The sequence below is a fragment of the Talpa occidentalis genome, unplaced genomic scaffold, assembly GCF_014898055.3.
Source record: "Talpa occidentalis isolate TD23 unplaced genomic scaffold, MPIMG_talOcc4v2.1 talOcc4.8, whole genome shotgun sequence".
NCBI lineage: Eukaryota > Metazoa > Chordata > Mammalia > Eulipotyphla > Talpidae > Talpa > Talpa occidentalis.
In genome coordinates, this window is record NW_023605194.1 from 93379888 (window position 1) to 93404145 (window position 24258).

The window sequence follows — 24258 nt, forward strand, 5'->3', positions numbered from 1 at the left end:
AGGGATTAGGGGAGATGGAGGAAGAATGCTCAGGGGCCCAAACACAGCCACTCAAGCTTCATATTGTCTGGGCAATGAGCAGGCTCTGCAGGCGCACCTGCAACCTCGAGTGCCTTTCCCTCCGAAAGACACAAAGCACTTAATACCCTGCAATTGCTCAAGATTTTCCTCTTGGGATTCTGTTTTCTCTAAAGCTTTAGATCATAATAGAAACACAATTGCCTCTATTCTTTCCCACTTATTAACCTGTAAAGGTAACCTGAATCGTTAACCTTTAGAGATTTGGTGATAATTTCTTGATGCAAAATTTGTACACACAGCTTGACAACGATCACTGAGGGGGCCACAGGACAAATCTTGGAAAATTGAAATTGCACTGGAAATTCTAGGATGCATTGCCTCCCTGTCTCTCGTTTTGAGATTGAATCCAGCATGTCCTTGGCCCCAGTACCTTTGGGACTAGGAAGCACCATGCTTTGGGGAATGCTCACCCTCATGGTGGCATCCATACTCTGGAGTCTGCAGTGGCAAGTTCCTAGCTTGGTGCTCTGTCTCTGCACACAGGCTTCCTACCTCTCTTCCTGCAGCCCAGGCCTAATGCCTTGCTGTCTGCTGTTTGTACTCTGAAAAGTGCTTTAATTGGGAAGGTAAAATACAATATCAAATACCTTTTTTTGTGCCTTGTGAAAGGCCTCTAAAGCTTAGCTTAACTCAAAGAGCTTAAATCAATAGCAGTGGCCCATTTTCTAATCACATGGAATTTAATAATGATCAGGGAAGCCATTGTCAGTCTGATCTGTGGGACTGTTAGGACTTTAACTCTTGGAAAACAGCTCCCTGTCAAACTTACATACTGTTATCATATTAAATGTCACTCAGATGGGTATTAAAATCCTTCTTTAGAGAGAAAGCATTATAGGGGTTCTATCAAAATTACTCTATATGCTGATGAGCTGGCTGCTAAGAGGAGTGAGCTAACACAAGTCTGGGGGTAGAAAGGAAAGAATTGTTCTCTACTTACTGGACTATACCAAATCATGGAGAGAGGTTTCTTGCTGTCTCTCTATTTCTGGAATTCCCTTGAGAAGCTATAGTCCAGGGACTGAAACATTTATTTTTATCCCCTGAAGGCTGGGAAGCCCCTTGGGGTCTATAAGGGGAAAAATATTTCTCCCTGTGCTGACAGAGACACACCATGATGCACAGTGAAGGTGGGACTCAGTCACTCCAGCAACTTGACCTCATTTGTTATCAAGGAGACCCACGATGACAGTGTTTGCTCATGTTAGATTCCAGCCATGGCATTTTGTGCTGCTGAGGATTTCAACCTCTATGCGACAAATGGGCCATTGGTGAATTGAACCTAATGGTGATTTTTTTTTAAGATTTATTTTTATTTATTTATGCATACAAGAACTGGGGTGCAGGTCAGAGGTGCAGGGTGGGGGGTTGAAAGGATTCACCAGAGACAGAGTGGGGAGCAGAACAGTTAGATCTACTGAAATACACTGCTGAAGGGAGCAGCTAACCATGTGGGTTAGCTCCCTGGCTGGGGATCGAACTCTTGCTGTAGTGGCTGCCATGAGCTTGATAGTGCTGGCGTAACCCCTTGCGCCACCAGGGAGACCCACTATTTTTAGGAATTAAATTTTCAGGGAGAAGCATTTAATTGGGGGCACATAGCTGGCCTTTAATGAAATACCAAAGGAAATGAGGAGGTGTGTGGACATCAGGGAATAAGTGAAAATGAAGACAGTGAACCAACTCAAAGGATGGAGAAGGAGAAGAGTCTTGAATGTTTTTCTGACAGCCCCTGTCCCTCTGCACATGGGGTTCACCCTGCTGCTGAACAGCTCTGAGAGGAAAAACAAATGTGTCTGGACTCAGTGGAGCTTTCTCCTGTTGTGTCCTCACATCAGATGCTGTGCCTCCCACCACCCACCACCCAGCTCCTGAGGCTCTGGCCTCAGGTCTTTCCCTAGCCATGGCCAGGTCAGCCCAGGGAGGGGCAGGAAGTCAAGTGTGCTGGACCCTGTGTCCTGAACCACTGGCCCTGGGGGCAGTGTGGCTGCTTGATTAAAAACTTCCACTTCTCTGGGGCCTCCCTGGTGGCGCAGCAGTTGAGTGCTGGGTTGCGAAGCTGCCTGCAGCCTATTGCAGCACTGGTTCGATCCCCTGCCGCTGGGCGAGGATCCCATATGGCCCGCAGACCTCTCCTGCTGCCCGCTGCTCCCCTCAGCAGTGTACTTTGGTCCTTCTGCCTGCTCTGCTCCCCGCTCTGGCTCTGGTGAATTCTCTCACCCTCCCGCGCTTCTGACTGTACCCAGTGCTTGTATAAATAAATAAATAAATCTTAAAACAACAACAACAACAACAAAAACCATCCACTTCTCTTGCTTTAGGAGTTGAATCTTAGAGTCACATTTTACAGGTTTTAACCCCTTTGGCTCTTTTAGAAGGCTTTAGCCACCTGATATGTTTATAACACATGTAGAGAGACCAAACACATCTTACATATTTAGAAACTCAGAACTAGAGATGGTAGCTGAGCTAGTAGGTGGCAGTCTGTGGGCAGGATACTGGCTTAGGCCTCCTTGGGCCTGAGTGCCTATCTGGATAGATGGACTTTTCCTACACTCGCAAGGTTGTTATTCTACAGAATCTTATCAGTTATTCATGTTGTTGAGAGGAAACAGATATTGATCATTCACAGTAAAAGCCAAATATCTAGTATACCACTCATGTCCTCCACCAGGTAGAAACTTGAGAGGTTTGATCTGTCTTCTCCCTGCAGGAGCTCCATAGCTGGGGTGTCTGTCACATGGTGGGTGCATGGTGGATGGTCACTGATGGATTCATGAAGTAAATCAGGGTTAGGGTTAATCAAGTTGGATGATTTGATCATGAATATGTTGGCTAAAATTGCAATTTAGGATCAAATAGTGGAAGTGCATGCACAATCAGTACTTGATTATTTCTTCTTTTGTTTATACATGTTTCCAGATCACCATCTAGGAGCTCTCTTGCTGCCCATTTTGTTATTTGTTTGCAATGTCTATGACTGGGCAAAAGGTCTAAAAATGGCACCAGGTCAGAGGAACTTCTTTTACCAGTTTTGGGTATAAACATCCACTATCACAAGTGCAAACAAAGGGCTTTTGTTATAGAAAAAATATATGTGTGTGTGTGTGTGTGTATACATATACATATTTATATCTATGGTTATGTATGTATGCTATATACACATTACATATTACACACACACACACACACACACACACATCCCAAAAGGGTAAGGAGAGGGAGATGTAGCAGGGTAGAGGGGGAAGTCCAGTTACCTGTTGGTGGTGTGAAGTGGAACTGCAGATGCAGGAGCCAGCTGGGTGTGGCACATGTTAGCCTCTGCTGAGGTCACCCCCCATCCCGTCCTACTGTTGGGGCAGTGATATACTGAGTCCATAAGCATCCCAAACTCCCTTTGAAAGGCTCCAAAGTCGTTGATCAACTCTGCTCTTGTCCCAGCACCTTCCCCTCTTGGGACATGAGTGGAGACCACAGCTCTGCTCAGGCCTCATCCCTTCTGGCTTGGACAGTGTTGGGATGTCAGGGGGTTGAGTTCATCCCCCCCAGTTGTGGCAAGGAAAGCAGTGCAGTTTGTGCCCAGCCTGGAGGCCATGCTGGCTGTAGGGTTCAGCCTCAGAGACCTTGGGCTACTCAACATAGCTACACAAATAAGACCAGTTAAAATCAGGCAATATCATAAAAGTGTCATTGACCTCAAGTTAAAAAAAGCAATCAGTTATTTCACCAATAAAATGGGTTTATTCAGAAACAATAAAGGGCAATTCCACTCATAGGTATTTACCCAAAAGACACAGAAACATCAATTCCAAAGAGCACCTGCACCCCTATGTTTATAGCAGCACTATTTACAATAGCTAAGCTTTGGAAACAACCCAAATGCCCAAAAATAGATGCCTGGATCAAGAAGATGTGGGACATATACACCATGGAATATTACTCAGCATTCAAAAAAGATAAACACATGCAATTTGCAGCAACATGGATGGCACTGGACGGGATCATGCTCAGCGAAATAAGCCAGAAAGAAAAAGAAAAATACCGGATGGTCTCACTCATAGCAGGAATTTAGAAAACTTAAATAAGGGATGAGGAAAAAGAATAACCATAAGAAAGAAAATATCAAAATCAACAAACAACTATGAACCAGAGACACTCTATTGGGGGTGGGGGGCGGGGAAAGGAGGGATTGGGGTCAAAATAAGGGGGTTGCAATTGTATGGGGAATATAAAAATAAAATTTAAATTAAAAAATAAAATAAAAACAACAGTAGCCATAAAAGCAGTGAATAAACAACTGTGTTTAAAATGGGAAAAAGCAGTATGTACATGATCTACCACTTTATTAATTATGGTGGGAAATCTTGCTTCTGATTTACTGTAGCTTTTATATATTCTGAATAAAGTCAATTTAAAATTATTTAATATGTCAGAGAATATATATAAGCCAAAAATAATGAAGATGTAATTAAGAATGTACCATAAAGGGCCTCCCCGGTGGTGCAGTGGTTGAGCGCTGGGTTGCGAAGCTGCTCGCAGACTCTGCAGCGCCGGTTCGATCCCCGCTGTTCCCCGGCCATCGGAGGAGGGTCCTACATGGTGCGCAGACCTCTCCTGATGCCCGCTGCTCCCCTCAGCAGTGTACTTCGGTCCTTCTGCCTGCTCTGCTCCCTGCTCTGGCTCTGGTGAATTCTCTCACCCTTCTGCCCTTTTGACTGTACCCAGTGCATGTATAAATAAATAAATAAATCTTTAAAAAAAAAATAATGTACCATAAAAAGCAGAAGACTACTGTTGTTTCTTGTAGTCACTATCTATCTGGGAAAGGTGATTATATTTTGTGACTTTTTTTTGTTGTCTTAAGTGCTGGCTAATAAAGATTTCATGTGATAAAAAAAAAAAGGCAATTTGCAAAGTATGTGTGTCAGGGGGAGACACAGTGTTAGAGGGAAGACTGAAGGGTACCCCAGGACTTCCAAGCTTGCAAGCTCTAAAGAGGTTTGGCCATCCATGCATACACAGACAAAGGAGACTCTTAATATGAAAGAACTTTAATAGGATAAAGGTGTATAGAGAGAGAAGAAGAAAGAATACTCTGTAAAACACCCAAAGTTATCCATCAGCTTGAGGGTAAATGACTAGCCAAATAGCGCTGGCCCAAAGTAGGGCAGCTGAGGCCTGGAAAATTGCCACAAGTCTAAGGCACCTTCTGGTGGGGAACCATAGTAAGGGGCAGAAGAGGCCAGGCAAGTCTGGGACAAAAGGAGCAAACTCAAGTACAGATCAAGATAACAGCTGCCACTTCAGCCTCCCCAGGGGTCTCTCACTTATATCTCTTTTGAGTATCTCTACATGTTTCTTCTCCACATGTCTCCTCCAAGTCCCCCACGTCCCAGGTGCAAGTCCAAAGTTGAGAAGCAAGCAAGCCCTTCTCCCACCACCTTCCCAGTTATGTAACTTCACCTGGCTGCTCGGTGCCACCTGTAGTTTGGTGAGTTGGGAACATGGCACCTCCCTCTTTCTGGAGTGGTCTCTGTTACAACAGATAGCTGCAGCCGAGATGCAAGGCCTGCTGGGCTGTGCATGCATAGCCTCTCTTTTGACTGCCTCACCTCACTTAAATAGGGTTTCTGTTATTTCACAGTCTTTGCTCTCGAAAAAAATCTGCACCTTGAGAAATTTGGGGTGACTGGTAAATGGGGTTTGAAGTGGACTGTCTCTGACCATCGATTTGTATTCCTTGGTCCTCAGTCCTATAAATTGGAGAAGGGAGAGGCAACCCTTACTTCCTTAGAATCATCCATGAATTGAGAGCACAAGCAATCAGTCTATGACCACAGTAATTGAAATTAATTGGATTTGAAAGATAATAACATTTATGCTAATGTGGGTATTGAGAGGAGACAATAGTGTGGGAGATAAGTACCTAGGAGAAGTGGGGCTGGAGAACTTGCAGTCCCAGAAGAAGAGATTAGGGTCCTGGAGGGGGAGCTGCCGGGTGGGTGGAAGCAGGGATAAGGAAACCGGAATTGAAAAGAAACTAGGTTTTAGAGAAGCAAGAGAGAGGAGCAAAGGGGAGGGAGAATAGGGAAGTCTCTTTAGATAGTGATAAGTCACATTAATAATGTTCAAAAATTAATGACGATGTAAGAAAATAAATAAATTAAAAAAAATAGTGCCAGATGCCCCATGATAAGTACTGTCTGTGTGACAGTAACTGTGTCTTTTAAAATTGTTATGCCATTTTATCCTCACAACAAACTCATAAGGTGGTACTGTATTGTTTTCCTTATTCTATTTTTTTTCAAAGATTTATTTATTTATGCATACAAGAACTGGGGTACAGGCCAGAGGTGTGTGTGGTGGGGGGTGAGAGGATTCACCAAAGACAGAGTGGGGAGCAGAACAGGCAGACTGACTGAAATACACCGCTGAGAGGAGTAGTGGGTGAATCAGGAGAGGTCTGCTGCGCCATGTGGGTAGTTCCCTGGCTGGGGATTGAACTCAGGCCTTTGTGGTGATAGTGCTGATACTTATCCCCTAGGCCACCATGGAGGCCCTCATGGATAGCTTTAAATCAAGGATTTTGACAAAGGCCTGATGGAAGGACATGAAACTCTAGAGAATAATGATCAAAATTCAGATAGAAAGATTCCCAATCTTTTGTGTGACCAGTAGTAGTCTGCCCGTGGGGACAACCCTGGACACTGAAATGAGGGTTCAGTGGCACCCAGAAGACTTGTGAGCTCATGACCAGCTGCTCTGCTAATGACGCAAAGGCAGACTGGGCATGAGTGAGAGCACCACCACCCCATCCTGGGGACATCCCAATGCTGGGGCTAATTGACCATCACAATCCTGATTCCTAGCAGGGTGTACACACTGTGAGAAAATATCTGTGAGTTAATATTAACTGTGTTGAGCTGGATGGGGCATGGAGGAAAGGCCAAAGGGAAATGGGAGAATGTGTTTCTAGGAGAGAATCCTTAGGTTGTTACCAGGCAAAGGGTCTTAAAAATGATCAGAATGTTTCTCACCTGTTCTGGGTCCAGCCACCTGCCACCACAAATGCAAACAAAAGGACTTTTGGTGCAACAAAAGACAAAAACAATTATTTTAACCAACACTTAGAGGGGGAATGAGCAAGGGAGGGGGGTAAGGAGAAGGTCCAGTTACAGATGGGAAGAGGAGTAGCTGCAGCCCTAGGAGCTGGCAGGGTGCAGACAGGCTTGTCTGGAACCTTGGGACAAAGTCTTACCAAGTCCTGCCACCGCCAGGGCAGCAGGGTGTCCTCCAGCAGAAGGATGGATGGGGGTTAAGGCAGGTAGGGAAAAGTCCTGCCCTGGCCTGGCAGGGCAGCTGACTTCCCAGCAACTCTGTGCAAAGAGCGCGTGAACGTTTCCCTTCAAAGTCTCACAAATGGTCGCTCAGCCCTGCCCCAGTCTCAGAAGCCCCTGTGCTCAGGAAGTCAGGGCAGAGTTCAGACCGTGGCACCTGTGGGCATCCTCCCCTCCATTGTGGGTGGTGCTGGAAGTTAGGGGGCAGAGTTGAGCCCTTCCTCATTCTAGTTGTCCTAAGTGGCCTTGCTTGCAGGGTGCTCCAGGCTGCTCCAACAGGATGGCAGGGGTGATGGAAATGAGAGGAGGGGGAAGCCTTGTGAGGTTTCTGCACAGAGTATAAGTTACACTGTCAAGGGTTCTTGAAGGTTAGGAAGCCAGAATCATCAGCTGGTTTGGAGAGTGGCATCTGGGTTTTCAGAGACTTGTTGGCACTGCTTTGTGTATCTCAGAGTGGTGTGACAAGGAGAAACTCCAGGGACAGATAGAGCAGGACCCAAATCCACTGGTTGAATGATCTTCGGTAAGTTACCCTGACTCAATTCTAAGATTCTCATGTTTCAAGTAAGGGTGCGAATGCCTGTGTTCTAATGTTCTCTTAGGGTTTCCAATGACTCAATCCCTTGGCCCACTTGTATACTCCATAAACAGCAGGGGTTCTGCTCATGTATTTATCCTTTGACCAGGTGGAGGGAGGGAGAACAGAATATTTAGAATGCCTCCTCTACCCTGTATTATTAAATAAGTCCCCTAAAATATGAATGTTGACCTCCCAACCCCATTTTGCTCAGATTTAAGTCGACGTTGAACTTAGAGTTTCCCAAATGGAAGGCTGTGTCATTATTAATCCATTTGGTCATTTCTCTCCTTTCATTTTTGAGCCTTTTTTTTTAGTTACTTATGCTTGAAAAGGTCTAAAATGTACCTTTAATCTTCTTGTCATGCAGCAAATTGTCACTTCTAGATTTCTTTTTATAATATATGAATTCAGTATAATTTTATGCTATGGCAATATGCAAAACTTATTTTTTTGGTATGTAGGTCAAGTCATGTGACTCTTCTACATATTAGCGAGATGACATAATTAAAATGATTGTGTGCTAACAAACAGTGTATTCAAGGTATTAAATTCAGCCTCAAACTGAATGATGCTTAAATTGATTTTAAAATTGTGGTATGTGTAAATTTCATGAAGACTCCTTGGCTTGCCTTCCAAGTTGTTTGGAAAGCCATTCACTTTCTTGCTATCAGTCTCTGAAGCCTGGAAACCCAGCACAACTGCTTGCACCCTTCCATCCTCCCTTGTCACTGCCTGCTCTCCTATTTTCCTTGGTTATTGCTTCTGGGAAACCTTATACAGGCCTTATACATCTCATCTGACCTTTCTGAGGCATAAACACAGTACCATAATGACAGTCAATTAAATGAAAAGGCTGTCTGTCCTGACATTGCGTGCCCTGAAAACAGTGAAGACTGCCAGGCACTTAGAAGCAATGAAAAGCATCAAACTGGGTAGAAATTGCAGGACTGCTCTTAACTTCAATTTTCCTTGAAGCTCAATTTCCTAGCTCCACTTTCCTAGGTAAATCACATTAATGGGGGGCGGGGGGAGCAGGTGAGATTGGTAGCAGATAGCCAGACCGTCCTTTGGCGTGAGAGCATCTCATCCTGAACCAGGAGGGAACAGTAACAGGTACTCCTAACAAAAAGGTATTTGTTGGTATGAGAAGTCATTTCGCTAGGACTGGGAAGCAGAGGTCTTCGCTGGCAGGGAGTGTCTTCATTATCGCCATCTTGTTGCCCGCTCACTATCCCCATCTATCATTTGTTCAATACCTCGGTGAAATTAGCCAACTGAATATTACAGCAGAGCTCTGATGTGCCAGTCTTCCCTGAGAGCATTAAGCTGTCTTCTGTGAGGCATTCTCCACCCTCTAACCCCTTTCCTTGCCCACTAATGATCTTTCATTTGCATCATGGAACAATGGAGTTCTTTGGCCAATTAAGTGAAATTACAGGTGCTCTGCATGTGCCCTCTGTCACCTGCTTACCTTTTTTGTTGAAGCAGTGGGCTGGAGTGGATTTATATTTCAAACATTACTTGATTTCTGCCCATTTCTAGGTGGAAGCAGGACAGTTTTAGTTGGCACAGTGAGCCTCTGCCTTTGGCTTAATAAACTGGCTTGTGCCCAGCCTGGATGAAACCACAATCAGTCTTGACAGATCCCTTTAAGGGACTCATTCAGCTCATAAACCATGAGGGAACAGGACACCTCAGAGCATAACAAACTTGCCCTTTCTCTTGGCATTCCTCATCTGGGACTCTTCACTTCCCATAGAACTACTATTCCCATTGCTTTGGTTCAGGAAAAAAAAAAGTTAGCTTGTAATTTTGAACATTACTAAATATGTAACAAAATTCCAGTTTCTGAAATAAAATAGGGCAAACCAATACCATGAAACATCTATTCGCAACCACGTTCAGCACTATGTTCACCTATGTTAATTCTCAATCCAGCCCTACAAAAATAGGTATGTAACTTGGTTTTACAAGTGGGAAAACTGAAATATTATTAGGTGAAGAAATCCTGAGATTAAAACTACAACATCCATTACTTTTCTCTTGCACAAGGAGGCAGTATTGAACAGACTGAGAAAAATATACTCAAGTCTTAGCTCTGCCACTTGTTAGCTGAGTTACCACTGGAAAACCATTTATCCTCTCTTGCCCCAGATTTATCATCCGTATAATGAGGAGAGAATACTGCTCGGTTCTCGGATTGTTATGAGATTAAATTAGACATCATAACAGCCTTGGGCACAAGGAAGGTACTCAATGGCTGTTACAACATTTCTTTTTTACATACACTACTCAGGGAGAAAGCTAAAAAATGCTCAAAAGAGAAGACAAGATAAACTCATGTGAAAAAAAAAAGGAACATAAAGGCATTAAATTTTACACCACTTATTGATATTATATATAAGTTTAAGTGGTATGTATAGCACTTAGTAGAAATGCTTATTATTAAGGCAATACATGGATCGTGTAAATGCTAAAAGCATTTAGAAAAGAGTTAGATGAGAGAAAGATCGATACTGAAGTCATCGGAATGACACACACCTTCTCCCTAAGCAAGATTTTATTTTTCTTAAAAAAAAATTTTATGTTTATAATAGTCAATACATTTATATGGCTCAACTATCCAACAGCTCAAAAGTTCACAGGGTACAGTTTTCTCCTGCATCCATAAATTTTAGTCTTCTAATATTCCTCCCTGGAGGCAGCCAGTATTATCAGCTCCTTATCCTTGCAGAAATATATGTTTTTATAGCAAATACATAAAAGTAATCATTCTTACCCCTTGTTATATATTTTCTGGATGATTATTTATTTCATCACTTAAAAGATATCTTACAGATTATTGTATATCAGCATATACAGAACTTCCTTGTATTTTTATAACATTTGATTATATGAATCTTTTATAATTTATTAAATCCCCATTGATGGATCTTTTTTCATTTTTTTTTTACTGTTAAAAATGCTGCAGTGAATAATTGTATACATATATCATTTCACATGTACATGATAATAAGATAAATTCCTAGAACTGGGTTTCTGGGTCAAAGATTTTGATAGATATTGTCAAATTACTTTCTGTAGAGGTTGTAATTTGTCCTTCTTTTAACATCTTATGAGAACACTTGCTTCCCTCAGCTTTTTCATCCTAATGTTCTATAAAACTTTTGGTTTTTTACCAATCTGATAGGTGAAAATCCTATCTCAGAGTAATTTAAACATTTGCTTCACATATTATGAGGGATGCTAAGCATTTATTTCCATACTTAAGAGTTGTTATATTTTCTTTTCTGGAAAATGTTTCTTGTGAACTTTATCCTCCTTTCTATTGTATTGTTTATATATCTTTTAGATGTGCCTGAATTATATTTTCCAGCTTATCATTTGTCTTTTAATGTTTCATCTTGTGTTTACTCCCAGTGCAATGTTCTTTTTTTTTTTTTTTACATAGTCAAATTTTAAATCTTTCAAATATGTTCTTTTTAATTTCTTCAACTGATCTAGAATTGTTATTTCAGCATGATTTGGGCCCTTGATTCACTTCCACGTCCCTTCCAATTCTGTATTAAAGAAAGCTCCAAAATGATTTTTCTGCCATCCATAACACTGTTATAGAGCCAGGGCGAAGGCTCCTCTTCTCCTTCCCATACATTGTGCTTAATGCTAGGAGCTTAATAAATATTAGATGGATGAATAGAAGAACAGATAAAAGGGTGATGGAAATGCTGAATTTCTGAATTCAGGCCTTGACAATGATATGTGTGTCTATAAAGCACACAATCTAGAAGTAGTCTTGCTTCAGTGTATTTATTCATTGACCAGTGAGCTAGCAACACAGTGTACACCATCATTCACTTCCCTTGGTGGGTGATGTAAATGCTAACAGTTGCTGTACAACAGGTTGAGTAAAAGGAGAAAAAAGGGGTAAAATATTGAGACAAAACACCAACAAGACTTCAGAACCTGGGATAGTGAAACCCTGGGACCTATGTGAATAAAGACTTAGGCATTAGGACTCCCCCATAGTGTGGGGGATTGTGCCATTTCTCTGTAGAGCTGGGTTCTGGGGTTTCAGCACTCCTTTCTTCCACATTTGCTTTAATCCTGGCCTTTTCTTGGCAGATAGCTATCCTTTTTCTCTGGATGAATTTTCAGGACTGATCCTTTTACACAATATATGCTCTATCTCAACCTGAACACACAGGTTCTGCTTTTGTCTACTTATCACTGGCAAATGATCTAATAAGAAAATCATTCTAAGATAATCAGGATTGCTGCTAATTTATATATGTTACTCTTTAAGCCCAAAGAATAAATCTCTGATAGGAAGGCTTTATATGAGGGATTCAACAATGATGCATTTTGAGCTAAGAGATGTGGTTCACAAGGACCCAGGGTAAGCTGCATTCTTCCTTGTGATAGATGAATTGCACATGGATCTTTAAACTGAAGAGAAAATGAAAGGAGAGGTCCCATTACAATGTCCTTTCATAATTTTAGTGTCATTATGAGTTTGCGGGCAAGAGAGAAACACACCAGGATTCACCCTGAAAAGGTGTCTCTGACACCTGACAGCATCATCAGGCTCAATCCTGTAAGGCCAGAGGAAGCAGCTGACTCTTGTGTTTTATTTACTCCAACCCCTTTCGGCATCCTACACATTTTCTTCGTTACTCCTGTCCCTCAGACTGCAAAGTAGAATGAGATTCTCTCTGGCTCACATACCTCAGAGCATTTCACGATCATCCTAATAGCAAGGTTAGATGAGTGCATCTGAGATACTAAATGTTCATCCTCACGGAAGCTGTTGCCTTGATTTTGCATGACACATGCTGTGTGCAGAGCACCAGGGGGAGGGGACTGGTGAGGCCTTCGTGGAGAGTGGAAAAAACTTCCCAGAAGGAACATCTGATCTTGATGCTGACAAATAAGTGCATACGTATTTTTTATTTTTGTCATAGGTAATTCCAAGGGAGATTGGAGAGGGAGAATGCCAGGGTGCCACACACAGTCTATCAGAAATGCTAAGGCATAATTTTTCACGGTGCTTTAGTATTTTGAATGACTTAACCATTGAAAGAAAGACTTATAATTATAGAATCTCAAAAAGAAAAGATGAGTTGGTGGAGGGAGAACCAGAAAGGATGCTGAGGGCAGGAAGGAGAAAGTAACCTCTACTGAGTGTCTGCCATAAGCCACACACTGTGCTAGTTATTTTACATATATTAACATAAGTAATTCCCATAATCTTATGATTTAAGCATTTTTTGCATATTTACTGAGAAAACTGAGGTTCTCAGAGATTAAGTAATTTTCCTGGTCTCAGTACTAGGACAATGAAGAATAAATCAGCCTCACGCCAAAGCTCATCTAACTATTCTGTCTTGCATCTCTCTCCATTACATCCTCTTCTGTTAAAGGTGAGTAACCTTAGACCCAGGAAAACAGTGTCTTTCTCTCTTTGCTCAGGCCATAGTAGCAGGATGTAAAAGAGAATAAAAGGGGATTCTTTCACCTTCTTTCTCTCTTCCCTCATGTCCTTAATGATGAGTTTTGATCACCACAGAGTTTTTGCTGTTTTCATAATTTGAATCCCCTCAGTCACTGTTTCCTTTAAGGGATATATATTTAATGAGCTTATAACGTTACAGTTTGGGCTCAGATGACTGACAGCTAGTCAGCTCCTTCTCTTAACTCACTGCTCAGCACACTAGCCACCAGGCAGGGGCTTTGACTGGGACCTATGCAGTGTGTGCACACGCATGTGTGGGGTGAGTATGTGTGTGGGGAGATGTGAATGCCCAAGTGTAAAGCATAAGTGATTTCTTTCCCTTTTTGCCTACCCATTGATTCCTGCCAGTAAGAGCACTCTTCACATTCTAGGATGTTTAAAGAATAGTCCATAAATCATCCACTCCACCCCCAAAATGAAGCTCAGCTCTTTCTATTGGAAATGGTAACAGTAATACCATCAAGAGGATTCCAGAGTTGTGGTCTCATCATTGTTGTCATAACGTCTTCCCAGTCAAGTCACACTCTTTGCACTTGCCATCTAAGGCTGGAGATTGGAGATAAGCTTTTTCTATGTGTCATGAAGCCAGGGATTTCTAATACAGAAAGGGAGCTGTGCTTTCCTGCATGATGAACATGAGAATTGCAGAGAAACCCAGAGCCAAACCACTTTGGTAGAGCCTGGACTCCTCTCGTGAGTTCAGAAGGTAAGATCTCTGCAGTCTGGTCATGTCTGGAGACCAGAGCTACCCAAAGGAAAGGAAAGGCTTTGTGTATATGCATGCTTGGTGTATATACTTGTGTATATGCATTTCAGTAGCAATGATTCAGGATGGTGTAGGGGAAATGGTTTTGAACACATAGGCAGGAAACTGACTTTATAATACTGGTTGTGGCTGAGCCTGCGATGCACCATGTAACCTTAGGCTATTGACTTAAATTGTGTGAACCTCCATTTTCTCATTTGTGAAATAGAAATAATGGCATCTAATCTATCTGTTTCATAAGATTACTTCAAGGAACAAAAAAGCTCATGCATATGAAATTACTTTAAAATATTGATGGCCCTGTGCATTCATAAGATATTCTAATCATCGAGGCCAGTGTTGCATTCCTCCCATTTGACCAGCAAAGTGCTGTTGGTTCTTCATTTCTTTTATCTGTCCCACTGTGGTCAGCTGAGTCATGAGATGGCCTTCAAGATTCTTGACCGCGGTGTGTGTCTTGTGATTCTCTCCCCTTGAGTGTGATAGAAACTGTAATTACTATGAGACAGTTGTTGCTGTGAATATAACACTTAATAACAGCCTGGAATGGGAAATCCTTGCTGGCTTTGAAGACACAGTGTCCATGAGTTCTCTAGCTGCAAGGGATTGGATTCTGCCAACAATGGAGTGACCTTGGAAGAAGACCTCGAACTTCAGGTGAGACCCCAGCCCCAGATGACACCATGATTCCAGCCTGTGACAGTCTGAGCAGAGAATTAGTGAAGTTGTATCCAGACATCTGACCTACAGAACTGTGGGATGATACATAGATGCATTAAATCACTAAGTTTGTGGCCATTTGTTATATCACGATACACAAATAATCCACCAGCGTTTTCATTTCCACCAGACAAAATTAATTCCAATAAACTAACTTTCTTTTATTCTTTTATCTGTATTATTTCCATATCCTTTCTGGAGACTGTCTTTCTCTCTCCCCAATCCATCTCTTGGTAATCTTTCATGCTGAGACGTGACTTCTACATACTGTATATAGATTCTTTTGCTGAATATTCTTTCTCATTTTCACATTTCTGAAGGCAGGCTGTGATCCATGACAGATGTACCCCATTCACTCCTTCACTGAAACCTCAATTGGAGTTGATTTTAGGCACAGGAGCAAGAGCTCTGGCACATGAGTCAGAAGGCTGACCTTATTCATCAGTTATGTGACCTTGCAAGAGTCACCCCCTCTTCTCAACTCATCTACACTTTTCCTCAAGATTCTTTCTTCTATTCTCCAAGTAACCCAGGATTATCTTTTACCTCTTCATTTAAGGCTTCCCTGAAAGCCATCCACAGGGTGGGTGCTACAAGGAAGTCTGTCAAGCCACTGAGCATCAAGGCCAGGCATGTTCCCTGTCTCTCCCCGGCATCCCAGCAGGGGACAAGAAGAGGCCTGGACCCCTTATTTACCCCTTGTTTTCAGCAGGTGACAAACATAACCCTAATTTCCCATAACACATTTTCCTACATAACCAGACTAACCGACATCCTTCTGTCTTCAAGTTCATTCCTGCAGATGTTTCCAATACTCATCACTTTATCATAATTGTTATGATAAGCATTTCTGCCAAAATGGTAGTAAAAACTCAATTTTCCTGAGCAAAATTAACAACAAAAAGTGTTCACGGCTCGTGCAACCTGGTTATTAAGCTGTAGCAGGAATTGACTGCAGCTGTGAAATAAGATATAATTAAAATCCGGGGCCCTTCGCCACGTATCTGGTTTGTGTATTTGCAATGTTGTACATACATGAATTACTGGGGCTGACCAGCTCAAGCTGTCAGTTGGGAACCTGTCCAGTGGAATTATATCCACGTGCATGTCAGAGGAAGGGAGGGATGAGAGAGGTAGAGTTTGGAAAGCACAGCAGTAACCTGGATAAATATATAAAGCAGGGAAGTAGAGGGAGAAGACTTCATATATATATATGTGTGTATTTCTTACATCATTTTTCATTTTTGCACAATGTATGCATTTTCATCTTGGTTATAGTCCCCATAAAATTCCCACCCCCCTCGTTTTGATCCTACTCCCTTCTCCCCCTCCCCCCGCCCCCGTAGTGTGTCTCTGGTTTGTAGTTGCTTGTTGATTTTGATTTTTACTTTATTATAATTAGTCTTTTTCCTCATCCCTTATTTAGGTTTTCTAAATTCCTGCTATGAGTGAGACCATCTGGAATTTTTCTTTTTTCTTTCTGGCTTATTTCGCTGAGCATGATCCCTTCCAGCTCCATCCATGTTGCTGCAAATTGCATGAGTTTATCTTTTTTGATTGCTGAGTAATATTCCATGGTGTATATGCACCATATCTCCTTGATCCAGTCATCTATTTTTGGGCATTTGGGTTGTTTCCATAGCTTAGCTATTGTAAATAGTGCTGCCATAAATTTAGGAGTGCAGGTGCCCTTTTGAATTAATGTTTCTGTGTCCTTTGGGTAAATACCTAGGAGTGGAATTGCTGGATCATATGGAAGCTCCATCTTTAGCAGGTTGAGGAATCTCCACACAGCTCTCCATAGTGCTTGGACCAGTTGCACTCCCACCAGGAGTGCAGGAGAGTTCCTTTTTCTCCACATCTTCACCAACATTTGTTTTTGCTAGTTTTTTTTTTTTTTTAATATGTGAGGCAGAAGACTTTTATCATGGGCTCCAGTTTGGATCTGCCATCAGCTCTATAGCTTGAGTGAGTCACTTATATCTCAGATTCTTAGCATTCTCTGATAATGTAAGGGGAGGCTAGTATATTATTCATATGATGCTTGGTTCTAACATTATTGGCCGCTATTCTACTTGAACAGGTAGAAAGGGCAAGCCTAATTAACTTGGAGTCATAGAGTCAAAAATCAGATTCATTAGGGAAAGACAAGGCTGATGAGAAAGAAGTCAAGAAAAACTACAGTGGATTTAGTTACTCTGGTTTGTTTCTTGTTTTTCAATTTACATGGGCATTATTATCTCATTAGCTCTTTTTTTCCTAAATGATCATGTTTTCAACTAAACTCATATACAAAATTCTTATCTTCAGAAGCCCTTGGCTAGGCTATTAATTATGTTTCATGCGTTTGAAAAGTCAGAGGATTCTGTGACTGACCTTTTCTTGGACCCTCCACCCCATGGCCATCCCCAGATGGTTATTTCAATCCTTTCAATTCTTCACATTTATTTCAAGTAAAGGGTTATGTGTGTTACATGCATTATGGCTGTGAGGGTCTCAATAGAAATTCATGATTTTGACTTACTTATGTACTTTACTGGAGCAAGCTGTTTGGTAATATTTTAAAGACTTACATACTCCATTGGGTTTCAAAAGAGCCTGGTCTTCTTAATCTGGATCTGTCTGAAGGTAGAGGAATCTGTTTTGGAGCTGTGTTGCAGGACAGAAAGGAGGTAGAGAGTAGTGTGTCCGAAACCCAAATACCTGTCACCCTCTTAGCCTTCACAACTGAGGTCTGGGTTGATGCATTAGAGGTGCACCTGTTGCTCTCTGAGGTTACTCTGGTACTTTCAGCAATGTGGCCATAAGTCTGTCTCCTAAAATCCTAGAGCTGATCCATCTAACTCTCCCTGTCCTCCTACCAGGGACCATGTCAAGGACTCCACCCCTGCCCCCTGACACCCTGTGTTTGCTTAGTGCTACACAAACTGTGTGTAGCCGGTGTGTCACTTGTTCTTGCTGGACCCTTGTTTCTCTAACTGATGAGTGTGAGAATTGGCTTAGAGAATCTCCAAGTTCTCTCGCAGCCATGGCCTGCCAGATGTGCACATCTGTAGCTGGATTCAACAATAGCCATAAAGATTTGTAGATCATTTTCCTTCTTGCAAACATCTGATTCAAGTTTTCATGGATTGACGTTAATTCCTGTTCTAGCCACTCAGTATAAAAGCAGGTGATTCTGAGGGGGACAAGTAACAGAAAGGCGACGGGCTCACTAAGTATCCCCACGCCAGAATGCAGGCCTAGTGCTATTGGCTGCCCCAATATTGTTTCCCCTGGTTATCAAAGCACAGGCTCTGAGGTCTGACTGCTTGGCTTCCAACCCTGGCTCTGATATCAGGTATCTGTGTTGGCACTGGGTGGATTATCTAGCAACTCTGCACCTCAGCCTCCTGATCTGTAAAATGGTGATAAGAATATTCCATTAGGGACTTATTGGAAATTCAGTATGTTTGCACATGTGAATTTCATATAAAAGAAATTGGCAGGTAATAAGTGCTAAATAAATGGTAGCTATTATTACTATTATTCAATGTAACTACACGCACCCTTTTACAAATATGAACACTGAGGCACAGAGAGGTTAAACAGCCTGCTTGAACTCATTCCTTAGTTAGTGGCAAAGTTGGGGTTCAAACCTAAGTTAATCTAACTTCAGAACCCATGTTCTCTTGTTTATTCTGAAGAACTTCCGAGGTGCGGGTCTAGAAGAATTGTCTTCCCCCTTGATTTTGACTCATATGCTATCACCACAAACACATGTTAAAGAACCAGGGACTCACTGCTCCCTCCACACTGTTCACTCCCGACTTCCCCATCACAAAGGGGCCCATCATGCCAAGACTTCAGTAACTGAGTAAGACTGGTGCAGAAACTGTGCCCCCATATTCACATGGGCCCTTTCTGTAGGCAGCATGGCGGAGGCGGACACCCGCTCCCTGTGCAGAGCTGTGTCATGGAGACGGGCAATTGTGTCTGTCTGATTTCTGCATCTGGGAGCCTGGTCCCCAGCCTCTCGGGGTTGAGGCTGGGGTGGCATGACACCCCCCTGCTAGTTCTCCAGCACATTGTGTAGGAAATCGCACCACAGGTGCATTTTTTCTACCATTCCCTTTCTTTCTCCTGCTGCTACTTGAGCTGATAATTCTCCCCAACTGCCTGAAGCTGGGTATCTCTAGTCTTCCAGCCATTGCTGTATTTTTATATATCACAATAAAATCTTACTGAGAATTGGGATTGCTCAGGGATTTCCCTCTTTGGGCAACCAAAGTCTCTCTGGCTTCTCTCCTATGGTTTCTGATTTTAACATTTTAATAACACATTCAGAGTGTTTTTGTTTTATGAATTCTAATATAGATGGAAGTTGTTCCCAAGAGATGTTTCTAAAGCAGGTGTTTTTAAGTGAATGACTCAATATCCACATACATATTTCTGTGACTAAAAGCTATTTTTTTCTTTCAGACATCAAATTGCTCTGGTTTTCAGTCATTTCCAAGGTGGTCACCTGTCTCGTTTAAGTTTTTTGCTTTTCTCTGAGGAACTCACTATGCTCTGAAAGCTCTGTGTATGTGTGTTTGTGTGTATTTTGTATGAATGTGTGTATGCACATATGTGTATGCTGTACAATCACTAAAGTATGTTCAAAGCTTAATATCACTTCCCTCTCACACTGATGGGAAAGACAGGTGTCACACCTATGAAAATATCTTATTGAGAACATCTTCCAAGGACACAACCCTCACACCTGTTTTGTTGGAGGCATTGGCTTCTGCGTGGTGGTGACGTGCAGGATCTGCCTGAGCCAGGGGCAGCTTCTGGCCTTCACTTGGTGTAAGGGGCATGTGCTTTTGGTCTCAGGACTTTTAGGACAGTGCCAGTTGCTGGACCCAGAGTGATTACTGGGGAGAGAAGGGGGGGATAGTCCATGGATGTGGGAGTGTGATCCTAACAGGAGTTTCCACATTGCTGTGTCTGAGGGCCTTGTGGCAGGATTCCTCCAAAGTTGTGCTCATAAAAACATGGACTACCCCACTTCTCACGCTCCCTATTAGGGCCTGAGCATGGCTTCTTAGAGAAGGGACGCAGGCCCCACAACGGAGGCACTGCTTTTCTTTTATCAGCACTTCCCAGCTTTATATCCACTGGGAGCACATGGAGTAACATATATGTATGCAGAATTTTGTAAAGCAGGACAAAGTGGTGAAACAGAGGCACAGAGGAACCTTCTGGAAAGGATCCTGGACACTAGGCTCTTCCATTTTGGAGAAGACTGGGAAATAGTACTCTGGTGCTCAAGATCTCAGAGTCCAATGGGATAGAAGGTCAGGGTGGGAGGGAGGCTTCGCGGTCAGCCCTGCCGGCCGCTTGCTTGCTGGTTGGGGAGAGAGGCCCTGCTGAGGGCTCTGAGGATGCCAGGCTGAGTACTCTGTACAGGCACGTGGATCAGGGTGGGGAGATTAGGATTACAGAGGAAAGTGCAGAATAGACAAAGGAAGACATTTTAGATACTGACTTTTCTAGGGAATTCGGTGGGTGGCAGGGGAATGACAAAGCACAGCCACATGTGGGGTGTATTTCACAAGCTTCTGGTGAGAGTGAAGTAAAAGTATCTGGTGAGTGAGAAGAAACCGAGCGTGTTGAAGGAAAGTGCAGGGCCGATGGAATATTGCAGCTGGGGCAAGCTCTGGATATGCTCCAGACAGTGACTTTTGGACCCATTTGGCAGAGATTAGGGAAAAGAAAAAGCAGGCATGCTTGCTCCAGTTATGAAGGAAAGACATATGGAGATTTAGCCTATAAATGTGCAGAAAAGGAATAATGAAGAATCCTTTTCTGAGATAGGAAGAAAAGCATTGCAGAAATGTGTGAGCCCATGGGGCCGATGGGAACCTTCATTTCTTAGCACCTTCCAGTTGACAAATCACCTTCACCTGTGTGGTCTCACGTATCCTCAGCAGCTGAGTGAGGTTATTACACCCCGGGCCTGTGAGAAAAAGGTGCTGAAACTCACGATGGGGAATTGAGGGCCAATAGGAGGGAGGAAACGATTATCACCTGGGTTTCATCTTTGATAAAATCACTGGTTTATTAAACCAGAGAGGAAGGCTGTACAAAGCAGCAGTGATGCACATGTAGACTCTGGATGCAAACTGGGGTCAAATCCCAGCTCTACCATGTAGGAAGTATTTTTGTGACCTTGAGCAAATCATTTAACCTCTCTGATTCTCAGTCTCCTTATCTGTAAAATGGGGAAACTCACAGTACCAAGTGTAGGATGATGTATATTTACCCTCTTAGAAGAGTACCTGACAGTGGGAGCTGAGTAAGTACTTGAAAAAGTAGGAAATATATTAGTAACCTCTACATTGGTTACTATCTATTTCAAAATTAGCATTTTTTGAGACAATACTGTAAGGGCAGCAATGGGCACAGGGCAGGTTTTCTATGATCCCATGCAGACGGGTAAAGGAGAAAAGAGTCCTGGAGCCCTCAGTGGCTTTTGCAGGCTTTTTTTGGGATTTACCAGGTACACAGCAGGCAGGGGTTCTGGGGGGCCAGGAGGCTGGCGGGCCTCCCAGCCTCCAGCAAGTCTTCACTCTGTTCTCTGGCCTTCTCTGGTTCTCTGCTGTTCTGCTCTCTCTGCTTCTGCTTCTCTGCTTCTTAGTTCTGCTTTTTTGGCATCTCCGTGACACCACCCTTATAAATCCAGCCTTAGCCCAGGTGTACCCCATCTACATATGCCCACACCCTATTCCAGGTGCCCGCCATCAGGCATGCATTCGGGACCACAGGGTTCCGTCATCTATCCTAATGGCGGGAGGGCAGAAAAGCCTGGTACCTTTTACCTTACCCTACAAATACACTTAGTGTTTAATCCATTTGAGAAAAAGTAGGATTGCATTGAATCTTTTGTGCTTTAGAAGTATGTGACATGGCTGTCTATGTGTGCAAAATCCTACACAGAGCACGATTAAACGAGACAGTTCAGCGGAAGATTGGAAAATGACTGCTTTCACATCTCAAGACGCAGAAAACTTGCTGAGCTTTTCAGCAAGGGGACAACGGGGAGCCTTGTGGACCCCCCTGCTGATACTCACTGTAGAGCTTCCGGCCCAGGTTGCCCGGAAGCACCAACCATCTCTGGCATGTACGGAGTGTCTTCATGTGCCCACATAGGGTCTGCCCCACTCCCCTCCCACCAAGGCCGAAGGGGGAGCCTACTGCCAGACTTCCCTCTCTCCAGTGACTTGCACCTCCCCAAGCTCAAAGACAGAGCCAGATGTCTTAAGAAATTCCTGAAGTTCTCACTTAACTCAATGGAGGACACACACTTCCCACTCAGTTGATCTTTTTGGCTTCTCCCCCAAAAGGGCAGGGAGAGTAAAGACTGACTTAGATACTGGGAACAAAGGAAGGTGGCAGTACACCCAGAGAGCCCCGCAGGAGTCCACCCAAGCACCTGTAAGCATCTGGACAGGGTTCCCCTCCTCTGTAGGCAGAGTAGCTTCATGAGAGGCAGCGCGCAGGACTGAGTGACAGTAAGTCCTCAGAGCTTCTTGAGAAAGGCTAAGTACAGTAATTTGTTGTAATGACTCAAATTTAAAACAATAACCCAGAAGCATAATAGCCTGGGCCAAGAATACCTACTGCATGTGATGGGCCCTTAATGGGAAACGAACAGTTTGATTTGGTGGCAGAGAATCTTCAAATGGCTTTCCCTCTAGATGCGCGCTGTGCTGCGTGGAGAGCTAAGTTTCCTATCAGGGTTAATTTGGACTCTTCCTCCGTGCCTGCTGAGAGCCAGCTCCCGACGGAGGTCCCTTTCCTGCTCCACTCTCCCACAACTTGAAGCACATTCCTAGGGCTTCACTCATGTGCTCATTCACTCTCATTTCCCCCCCATTTAGTTCCCTCTCCACCGCTCTCTTAGGGCAGCTGCTACTTCAGAGCCACTTTGCTGAGCAATGGGAAGAGCACACACTGCACCTGGCCAGATGGAGAGCTGTGAGCCAGTCAGGACACCTGCCAGTCTGGGCGAGGCCGGGCCCACCGTGCCCAGGGCTCTCATTTAGGGCCCAGGTCAGCAGTGCGTCCTGAAGCCCTCCCTGCCGCCAGGCAGATGGGCTGGGTGGGTGGCCCTGCTTCACCCTCTCCACCATCCCTTCCCCCCGGAGCTCTTTCTACCTCTCCTTCCTGTCCATTCCACCTTCACTTCTGACCATGATGGTTTAGGAGCCTGGTACAAGTCATTTCAGCACTGCCTTTTGGCGAGACGTGGGGTCTACAGTGTCCACATGTGCAGGGATTCTGGAGTCTTAAAGTCACTGGCCCCCACTGCTCACACAGGGAAGCTGTTCTCCTTTCCTGTTCATGTCTCACTCCTTCTTGATGGTACAGCCTCCTAGGTACCTACTATGGGCCTACTAATACTTGTATCTCCAGACATCATGCCTCATGCCAGCATTTCCCCCTGCATTTTCCACATCACATTTGCCATCCTTGCAGTGCCTTTCACTCTGCAAATGCACCGTGATGGATTAAGTTTCAATATGAGTGACAGTTAATTTAATGGCTAGTTTCTTAGGGGACTGCCCAAAGAATTCATCTCTAAGGATAGAATTCCACATTATGGCAGGCCATGGAACACACACAGAGACATACACAGGTACACTGACATGCACAGGGTTTGTGTGTGTGTGTGTGTGTGTCTGTATTTCCCGGCGGGGGGGGTGGGGAGACTTCCACATCTCAAAACAAAGATGGCTTTCTTCAGTCTCTATTCTTAGCAGAAAAATAATTCTTTTGCAAAGAGTCAACCTATTCAATGCAATTCAACCAATAGTCCCTGTAGTAGGTTGAATTGTGTCTTCCTAAAATATATGTAGAAACACTAACCTCAGTACCTGTGAATATGGTCTTATTGGTAAGGGTCTTTGAGAAGTAATCAAGAGAAGATGAGGTTATACTAGATTAGGGATGACTTTAATACAATGACTGGTTTCCTTATGAGAAGAGGAGAGGACACAGAAAGATACACCTAAAAGAATGCCATATGACAACAGAGGCTGGTAGGGTGATTCAGGTACAAGTCAAATGTACATCAAGGATTTCTGGACACTCTGAGCCCCCAGAGCCTTCATGACCCTGGTCTTATCAACACCTTGATTTCAAACTTCTAGTTTCAAGACTGTGAAGAACAAATTTGCATTGATAAGTCCCCCGATTTCTGGTGATTGATTATGGCACCCACAGGAAACTAATA

General features: G+C 43.4%; 1 long non-coding RNA gene across 1 annotated transcript in view; it reads left to right on the forward strand.

Moving 5' to 3' along the window:
• LOC129144985 (uncharacterized) overlaps window positions 1-24258 on the forward strand; it is a 162590-nt gene that overhangs the window by 128092 nt on the left and 10240 nt on the right. The gene's annotated exons all lie outside the window — the stretch shown is intronic.